Raw genomic sequence first — 9,644 nt, 5'->3', positions numbered from 1 at the left:
TCTACTCTCTAGCTAATAATAAAAGATATTTTCTGGAAAATATTTTTCGTCCACCAATCAAACAATAAAAAATATTTTCTAGTCACCAACCAAACATGAGAAAATAAGTTAGAAACCAACTTATTTTCCAAAAAAACATTCTCCATGGAAAACACTTTCCTTCATACCAAACATACCCTTAGCCTTTTTTGTTTAGAAGTTTCCATGTACTTGTTTATGCAACTAGCCGAAGGGGGAGAAAAATCAGATGGGACACTTGTCTAGGAAAGTACATAGATACTTGGAAGACCTAGTCAATGGTAAAGATATACATATATTAGTTGCTTATTGGTCAAAGTTTCAAGCGAAAAACAATGGACAAATGGAAATATGTAAGGTTAGCTCAGTTCCTTGTTACTTTGTCTCTACTGTTCCTAGAGACATCTTTTGGATTAACAGGTAACAAGACCCTGTGTTTAGATAAGGAGAGAGATGCCCTTCTTGAGTTCAAAAGAGGCCTTATTGATTTTTTTGATCATTTATCCACATGGGGTGATGAAGAAGATAAACAAGAATGCTGCAAATGGAAGGGTATTGAATGTGACAGAAGAACAGGTCATGTAACTGTTCTTGATCTACACAATGAGTTTACTTGTTCTACCAGTGCTTGTTTTTCTCCAAGATTGACAGGTAAGCTTAGCCCTTCTCTGCTTCAGTTGGAGTACTTAAATTTCTTGGACCTCAGTGTGAATGAGTTTGAAAGAAGTGAAATACCAAGATTCATAGGCTCCCTTAAGAGACTAGAGTACTTGAACCTCTCATCTTCTTTTTTTCTGGTGTAATTCCAATACAGTTCCAGAATCTAACTTCTTTAAGGACTCTTGATCTTGGAAACAATAATCTTATAGTGAAGGACCTTAGATGGCTTTCTCGTATGTCTTCTCTAGAGTTTTTGAGTCTGAGTTCTAGCAACTTCCAAGTAAACAATTGGTTTCAAGAGATAACTAAGGTCCCTTCATTGAAAGAACTGTTATGACGGAAGGACGCAAACCCAAAAATAGAGAAAATAAATAATACCAAATTTAACGTGGAAAAACCTTTCAAATCGAAGGTAACAATCACGGGATCTTCAAAATCTGAATTGTTCCACTATAACAATAAGAGGGTTACAAATATTCTCCTAAATGGCTACACAACAATTGCCAAGTAAGGAGAAGCAATAGCTATACCAACAAAAGCAATTTGAAGGTTGCTGATCGGAGAGGCAAAACTCTTGCGGAAAACACTCTTTTCTTCTCTCTTCTCTCTTCTCTCTTGTTGAAAGCTCTCTCAAAAACCTTCTCTTATGTGCCTAATGTCTCTCAAAGACAATACCAATGAGCAATTACATAATTCTATCAAATCATCGTATTTATAGAGTGGTACTTTTTCCTAAAGTCAAAACCAACTCCAATTAGGATTATAATTCCAATTCTTTTCCAAATAGAATTGAAAACCAAATTAGGAGAATTATTCAAATCCTTTTACAAATAGGATTAGGCCATAGGCCTTTGGCTGGAACATGGGTCATAGCCCAACAAGAACTGGACTTGAGTGGTTGTGGACTCTCTAAGTTGGTTCCATCTCAAGCTGATTTAGCCAATTCTTCTTTCATCTCTCTTTCTGTTCTTCATTTATGTTGTAATGAGTTTTCTTCTTCATCTGAATATAGCTGGTTATTCAATTTTAGCACAAGCCTAACTAGCATTGACCTCACTTATAATCAACTCATCGGTCAAATTGATGATCGCTTTGGGAGCTTGATGTATCTTGAACATCTTAATCTTGCTAATAACTTTGAGATTAAAGGTGGGGTTCCCAGTTCATTTGGGAATTTGACACGTTTACGTCATCTGGACATGTCTAACACTCGGACAGACCAATGGCTTCCTGAGTTGTTTCTCAGGTTATCAGGCAGTAGGAAATCACTTGAGGTTTTGGGGTTGAACGACAACTTGTTATTTGGTTCAGTTGTTAATGTCACAAGATTTTCATCCTTGAAGAAATTATACCTGCAGGAAAATGTGCTGAATGGTTCTTTCATGGAAAGAGCGGGACAAGTTTCTAGGCTCGAGTATCTGGATTTTTCTGCTAACCAAATGAGAGGGCCATTACCAGATTTAGCATTGTTTCCATCATTGATAGAGTTGCATCTTGGCTCTAATCAATTTCAAGGGAGGATACCACAAGGTATTGGAGAACTTTCACAGCTTAGAATTTTGGATGTCTCATCCAATAGACTGGAAGGATTACCAGAAAGTATGGGGAAACTATCGAACCTGGAAAGATTTGATGCCTCTTATAATGTCCTGAAGGGTATAATCACTGAGTCCCACCTTTCAAACCTTTCCAGTTTAGTGGATTTGGACTTGTCATTCAACTCATTGGCTCTAAAGATGAGCTTCGATTGGCTTCCTCCTTTTCAGCTACAAGTTATAAGCCTTCCGTCTTGCAATTTGGGACCTTCTTTCCCAAAATGGCTTCAAAATCAAAATAACTATACTGTTCTTGATATTTCTCTTGCAAGTATTTCAGACACACTTCCAAGTTGGTTCTCTGGTTTCCCCTCCGATCTAAAGATCTTGAATCTCTCAAACAACCAAATCAGTGGAAGAGTGTCTGACTTAATAGAGAATACATATGGTTACAAGGTTATAGATTTAAGCTCTAACAACTTTTCAGGGCCTTTGCCGCTAGTCCCTACCAATGTCCAAATATTTTACCTGCATAAAAATCAGTTTTTCGGATCCATCTCTTCAATTTGTCAAAGTAGAACATCCCCCATTTCTCTTGACTTGTCACGCAACCAATTCTCAGGAGAACTTCCTGATTGTTGGATGAATATGACTAGTCTATCTGTTCTTAATCTAGCCTATAACAATTTCTCTGGAGAAGTTCCACATTCAATGGGTTCCTTGACTAATTTGAAGGCGTTATACATACGCCAGAACAGTTTAGTGGAATGTTGCCTTCTTTTTCACAATGTCAGCAGTTGCAAATCTTGGATCTTGGAGGGAATAAGTTGACAGGAAGTATCCCAGCATGGATAGGGACTGATCTACTCAATTTGCGCATTCTAAGCCTGCGGTTCAACAGATTGTATGGCAGCATACCATCAATTATCTGTCAGCTTCAATTTCTTCAGATACTGGACCTTTCAGCAAATGGATTATCGGGGAAAATTCCACGTTGCTTCAACAATTTTACCGTATTGTATCAAGATAATAATACTGGTGAGCCAATGGAAATTACAGTCCAAGGTTTCTATGGTAAATATCCTCGCAGTTACTCATATAATGGTGACCTATTGGTTCAATGGAAAAACCAAGAGTCTGAGTACAAGAATCCTTTAATATATCTGAAGACTATTGATCTTTCAAGTAATGAATTGGTTGGAGGGGTTCCTGAAGAAATCGCCGAGATGAGAGGATTGAAATCTTTGAACCTTTCAAGAAATGATCTGAATGGAAGTGTCATTGAACGAATTGGTCAAATGAAGATGTTGGAGTCTCTTGACTTGTCAAGAAACCAACTTTCTGGTGTGATCCCTCCGGGCCTTGCTAATTTGACTTTTCTTAGTGTGTTGGACTTGTCGAACAACCACTTAACAGGGAGAATTCCGTCAAGCACTCAATTGCAAAGTTTTGATAGATCATCCTACAGTGATAATGCTCAACTCTGCGGTCCTCCTCTTCAAGAGTGTCCAGGATATGCTCTTCCTAGCCCCGTATCGATCCTGGCAGCAAAACCAATCCACAAGAACATGATGATGATGAAGAGTTCCTATCTCTGGAGTTCTATATATCAATGGTGCTAGGTTTCCCTATCGCATTTTGGGGATTCTTGGGATGTTTAATTGTCAACCGTTCTTGGAGGAATGCCTACTTCACATTCTTAACGGACATGACGAGTTGGCTCCATTTGACATCAATACTTTGCTTTGCAAGACTGAAGGGAAATCTAAGGAACTAATAAATGTAAAGTTCCACCATACTTGTTTACTTTTAAGAGTTGGCTTGTTTTCTTGATCTTCGTTCTACCTGATTGTTGATTTCCTCTTGTTGTGGTTTCTATGTGCAACTCTTCTCTACAAGTAATCAGTGAATGTTTCATTTCTATATTGGTGAATGCAAAGACGTAGAAACTTATGAATGAAGACATACAGAAGTTTAATAATTTACAAAGGGAGAAGGCTATGCTAAGTATATAAACCAGAAGGATATAGGAATCACAAACAGTAGGATAGATACTACTTACCTTTCATCATGTCATTATTGGCTACATTTCAAATGAGGACAACTTTACTTTCAAATTTTGATCACTATGCCATACTGTATTCAGATTGCAGAGGATAACAACTACAGCAAGAATTCTCAGTTTCAGACATATATATGAAGATGCCCTTAAGCGTTAATAACCATACAAATATGGCTCAGTAAGAGATGGTATGTTGTATCTAAAGGAAAGGAGCACAACAGAATAGGTAGAAAAGGTATTGGGTTTAATTGATAGTTTGAATGGAAAATTAAGGAGAAAAAAAGTGGAGGGAAAAATGATCTGTTCTCTCTTGCTTTATGAAATAAGCTTTGGTCCCACATAGGTGGTGGAAAGAAAAAGTCTCCTACTTAAAAGGGCTTCGGCTTCGGCTTTGGATTTGGATTTGGTCAATTGATATGATTGATTGATAATCTTTTTGGACCAAATTTTCTTTAAATTTTAATTAATTAATATTATTTATTTAATTAATTAATTAAGTGAAAAAATCCTGACCCGTGACCCGCAACCCGTTTATTTCTCGGATTAATTTAAAAATATTTCCTTCCGTTTTTCCAACGGATTTTTTGAAAGGTTTCAACCTTGTTCGAAAATTTGCAAACCTTTTCTCAACAGACAAACCTTTTTCCAACAGGTGCCTTTTCTTAAAAGGTATAAACAGTCGTCTATATATATTTGTTAATCCTCAGAATGTTTCATACGAAATTTTTGAAATAACATCTTCTTTTTCTTCTTTTTGTACTTTCTAAAACTCGTGTGATATACAACCTTCGAGTGGTTCGCAGTCACCAGAATTTGCAGTACCTCTATTTTGGTGAATAATCGTTCTATCCTAGGAGAAAAAATTCCAAAACACCTCAGGTACGTTGAGGGGAATAATTTTCTTAAGGACACACTGTGCATTCAGTGGGCTCAATTTTGTTCTTACATTAATTTTTTAGATTCTGTGTTTTATTACTTTTAGTAGTTATTGTTACTGTTTTAATATTTACAATACAGTTTACTAACAATCTTAAGGAAATTATTGTTATTTTTGTTTTTCTGACTAAACTCTATTATGTTTTTTGGAGACTAAAACCTGCGTGGTTTTCTATTCCGTATGAAATAAATATTCTGACTTGAAGAGTATAAAAACTTCGTTGGAATATTAAAGTTCATTCTTGTACAACGATTTGAAGAGTATAAAAACTTCATCGTTGTTTTTGTAAAAGGTCTGATATTCTAAAATATTAAGACAGTTTGTCTATTTTGACAGTGAAAAGAAATGACAAGTGATACTGCTACTACTTCTGTGACTGTTGCTGCAACAAACCGCACTTCTGTGCCACCAGCAGAAAAACCAGGAAAATTTTCTAGAGCCAACTTCAAAGGATGACAGCAAAGGGTATTCTTTTGGTTTACCACTTTTGGTATGCAGAAGTTCATCAACGAAGACCCTCCTGTACCTGCTGCTGATATGCCGGCCAATGAAAAATTTATGATTACTGAGGCATGGACACAGACGGATTTTCTATGCAAGGGTTACATCCTAAGTGCTTTGGATGATGATTTGTACAATGTCTACAGTGCTGTGAAAAATTCTAAAGAATTGTGGGATGCACTTGAGAAGAAGTACAAGACTGAAGACGCATGCTTGAAACAATTTGTGGTTGCTAAGTTCCTAGACTATAAAATGATAGTTAGCAGAACTGTTGGAACCCAAGTTCAAGAACTACAATTTATTTTTCATGACCTTATTGCTGAAGGTATAGTAGTTAATGAAGCATTTCAAGCGGCTGCGATGATAGAAAAGTTGCCTTCTTCGTGGAGAGATTTCAAAAATTATCTAAAGCACAAGCGCAAGGAAATGAAGTTGGAAGATCTTGTGATTCGTCTCAAGATTGAGGAAGATAACAAAACAACAGAAAAGAAGTCGCATGGAAATTCAACAATTATGGGAGCGAACATCGTTGAAGATGCTGCTCCAAAGAATAAGAAAAGGAAGCAACCTTTTGGAAAGAATCAGGAGAAGAACAAGAAAAAGTTCAAGGGCAATTGTTATAATTGTGGGAAAGTTGGCCACAAAGCTCCAGATTGTCGTCTTCCGAAAAAGGACAAGAGAAAGGGACAAGGCAATATGGTGAAAAATAAAGAAGGTATGGATGATCTATGTGCAATGCTATCAGAATGCAACCTAGTAGGTAATCCCAAAGAATGATGGCTTGATTCGGGAGCTACTTCGCATGTGTGTGCAGTCCGAGAAACCTTCTCTACTTATTCTCCTGCAGCATCTGATGCGACGATCTATATGGGAAATTCTGCAACTGCTAAGGTTGAAGGATATGGGAGAGTATTTCTGAAAATGACATCCGGCAAGGTGGTGACGCTGAACAAAGTTTATCATGTTCCAGAAATGCGAAAGAATTTGGTGTCTGTCGGTCTTTTTATCAAGAATGGATTCAAGTGTGTTCTAGTTTCAGACAAAGTAGTTGTCAGTAAGAATGAAATGTATCTAGGAAAAGACTATCTCACTAGGGTTTTTTTCAAATTAAATGTAATGGTTGTTGATGATAATAAAGTTCAAGCTTCTTCTTACTTACTTGAGTCAAATAATTTATGGTATTCACGTTTAGGACATGTCAATCATAAAATCTTGCAAAATCGTCGTCGGCATTATATAAGCGACTTGACCGAGTCTACGAAGCTTTGCTTTTCTTGTAGTCGGCAGTAACGACTTGTCACGATCCATTGGTTCATATAGAATCCATGTCCTAGGTGTATCAAAAAACGTGAAAATTGATTAACTTAAATATATTGCCTTTGATTGCAATAAATCAAAATGTCAAGCATGTGTTGAATCTAAATATGCTAAGCATCCTTATAAATCTATTGAAAGGAATTCTAGTCCCTTAGAATTGATTCACACAGACATTTGTGATATAAAGTATACACCAATTCGTGGTGGGAAGAAGTATTTTATAACTTTTATTGACGATTGCACTCGATATTGTTATGTGTATTTGCTTAATAGTAAGGATGAAGCAATTGATGCATTTAAGTAATATAAGAACAAAGTAGAAAATCAATTGAATAAAAAAATAAAAATAATTAGAAGTGATAGGGGTGGAGAATAAGAATCTCCTTTTGAAGAGATATGTTTAGAATATGAAATTATTCATCAAACTACTGCCCCTTACACACCATAATCAAATGGAATTGCAGAAAGAAAAAATCGAACATTAAAAGAAATGACGAATGCTTTATTAATAAGTTCCGGTTTACCGCAGAACTTGTGGGGGGAAGCTATCCTTACAGCTAATCGAATACTCAACAGAGTGCCCCACAACAAAACACAATCTATTCCATATGAACTATGGAAAGGAAGAAAATCCAACTTGAAATATTTCAAAGTGTGAGGGTGTTTAGTAAAGGTCCAAGTTCCTTTGCCCAAAAGGGTAAAAATCAGACCAAAGACCGTGGATTGTGTTTTTATTGGCTATGCTACAAACAGCAAATCTTGTCGATTTTTGGTTCACAAATCGGACAATCCTGAAATTCATGTTACTACGGTAAGTGAATCAGATAATGCTGAATTCTTTGAAAATATTTATCCGTATAAAACTAAATGTGAGTCCTCAAGTGAAAGATCTAAACGACCGCGAGAAGAACCAAAGGAAAGTAAACCAACAAAGAGGATCCAAGGCGTAGCAAACGTCAAAGGATATCTACTTCCTTTGGACCAGATTTTGTGACATTCTTGCTTGAAAATGAGCCTCAAACACTTAAAGCTGCAATGTCTTCTTCTGATTCAGTATTTTGGAAAGAGGCAATCAATAGTGAGATTCAATCAATTTTGAATAACCATACATGGAAATTGGTTGATCTTCCTCCTGGAAATAAACCTTCAGGATCAAAATGAATTTTTAAAAGGAAAATGAAAGTTGATGGCACTATTGATAAATATCATGCAAGACTTGTGGTCAAAGGTTATAGACAAAAATAAGGCCTTGATTACTTTGACACATACTCGCCGGTAACAAGGATAACATCTATTCGGGTGTTAGTGGCACTTGCAGCTGTATATGGTCTTGAAATTCATCAAATGGATGTTAAGACGACTTTCTTAAATAGAGAATTGGAGGAAGAAATTTACATTGAACAACCTGAGGGTTTCGTAGTTTCAGGTAAAGAAAGGAAAGTGTGCAAACTTGTTAAGTCACTTTATGGACTTAAACAAGCACCTAAACAATGGCATGCGAAATTTGACCAAACAATGTTGGCAAATGGATTTAAGATTAATGAGTGTGACAAATGTGTTTACGTTAAAAATACTTCAAATCATGAAGTCATCGTTTGTTTATATGTTGATGACATGTTGATAATGAGTAAGACATTGCCGATGTAAATGCTACGAAGCGTATGCTTGCTAGCAAATTTGACATGAAAGACTTAGGGGTTGCTGACTTGATCTTAGGAATTAGGATTCATAAAACTCCATAAGGTCTAGCATTATCACAGTCACATTATATTGAAAACATACTTGATAAGTTCAAGTATTTAAATTTTAATGTTGCAAAAACTCCAATTGATGTAAGTGTTGCACTTCAAAAGAATGAAAGTAAAAGTGACTCACAATTGGACTATGCACGAGTTTTGGAAAGTTTGATGTATATTATGAATTGTACACGACCAAATATAGCATGTGATATTAGCAAGTTGAGTCAATTCACGAATAATCCCAATCAAACTCATTGGATGGCAATGAAACGAGTCTTGGGGTATTTGAAACACAGCCAAAACTATGCTTTGCATTATAATAAATGTCCCACAGTAATTGAGGGATATAGTGATACAAACTGAATCACCAGATCATCTGAAGTTAAATCCACAAGTGGAAATATGTTTTCACCGTTGGTGGAGGAGCACTGTCTTGAAAATCATCAAAACAGACATGCATCGCCCGCTCTACAATGGAGTCTGAATTTATAGCTTTAGACAAAGCTGGTGAAGAAGCTGAATGGCTCCAAAATATTTTGGAAGATATTCCATTTTGGCCCAAACTTTTGGCACCCATATGTATACATTGTGATAGCCAAGCGGCAATAGGGAAGGCAGGAAGCGTTATGTATAACGAAAAATCGCGTCACATTCGGCAGCGACACAATACTATTAGACAACTACTCTCTAATGGTGTTATCACTAAAAGAGATAACGTATCAGATCCACTAACAACAGGCCTATCTAGAGAGGCTATTGAAAGATCATCGAGGGGAATGGGATTAAGGCCTAGGACAAGTCATCATGGCAGTAACTCTACCTATGTAATGACCTTGAGGGTGATTTTCGAAAATTTGTACAAAACACGCGTGAAC

At 36.4% G+C, this 9,644-nt stretch overlaps 1 pseudogene; it reads left to right on the top strand.

Annotated features, from left to right (window-relative positions):
* Window positions 1-353: 353 nt before the first annotated feature.
* LOC129892943 (receptor-like protein EIX1) lies at window positions 354-4,635 on the top strand (annotated as a pseudogene).
* The last annotated feature ends 5,009 nt before the right edge of the window (window positions 4,636-9,644 follow it).

Source organism: Solanum dulcamara, chromosome 6 (genome assembly GCF_947179165.1).
Source record: "Solanum dulcamara chromosome 6, daSolDulc1.2, whole genome shotgun sequence".
Classification (NCBI taxonomy): domain Eukaryota; kingdom Viridiplantae; phylum Streptophyta; class Magnoliopsida; order Solanales; family Solanaceae; genus Solanum; species Solanum dulcamara.
Note: the sequence above shows the minus strand (reverse complement) of the source record. Positions and strands in the feature narration are given on the sequence as shown.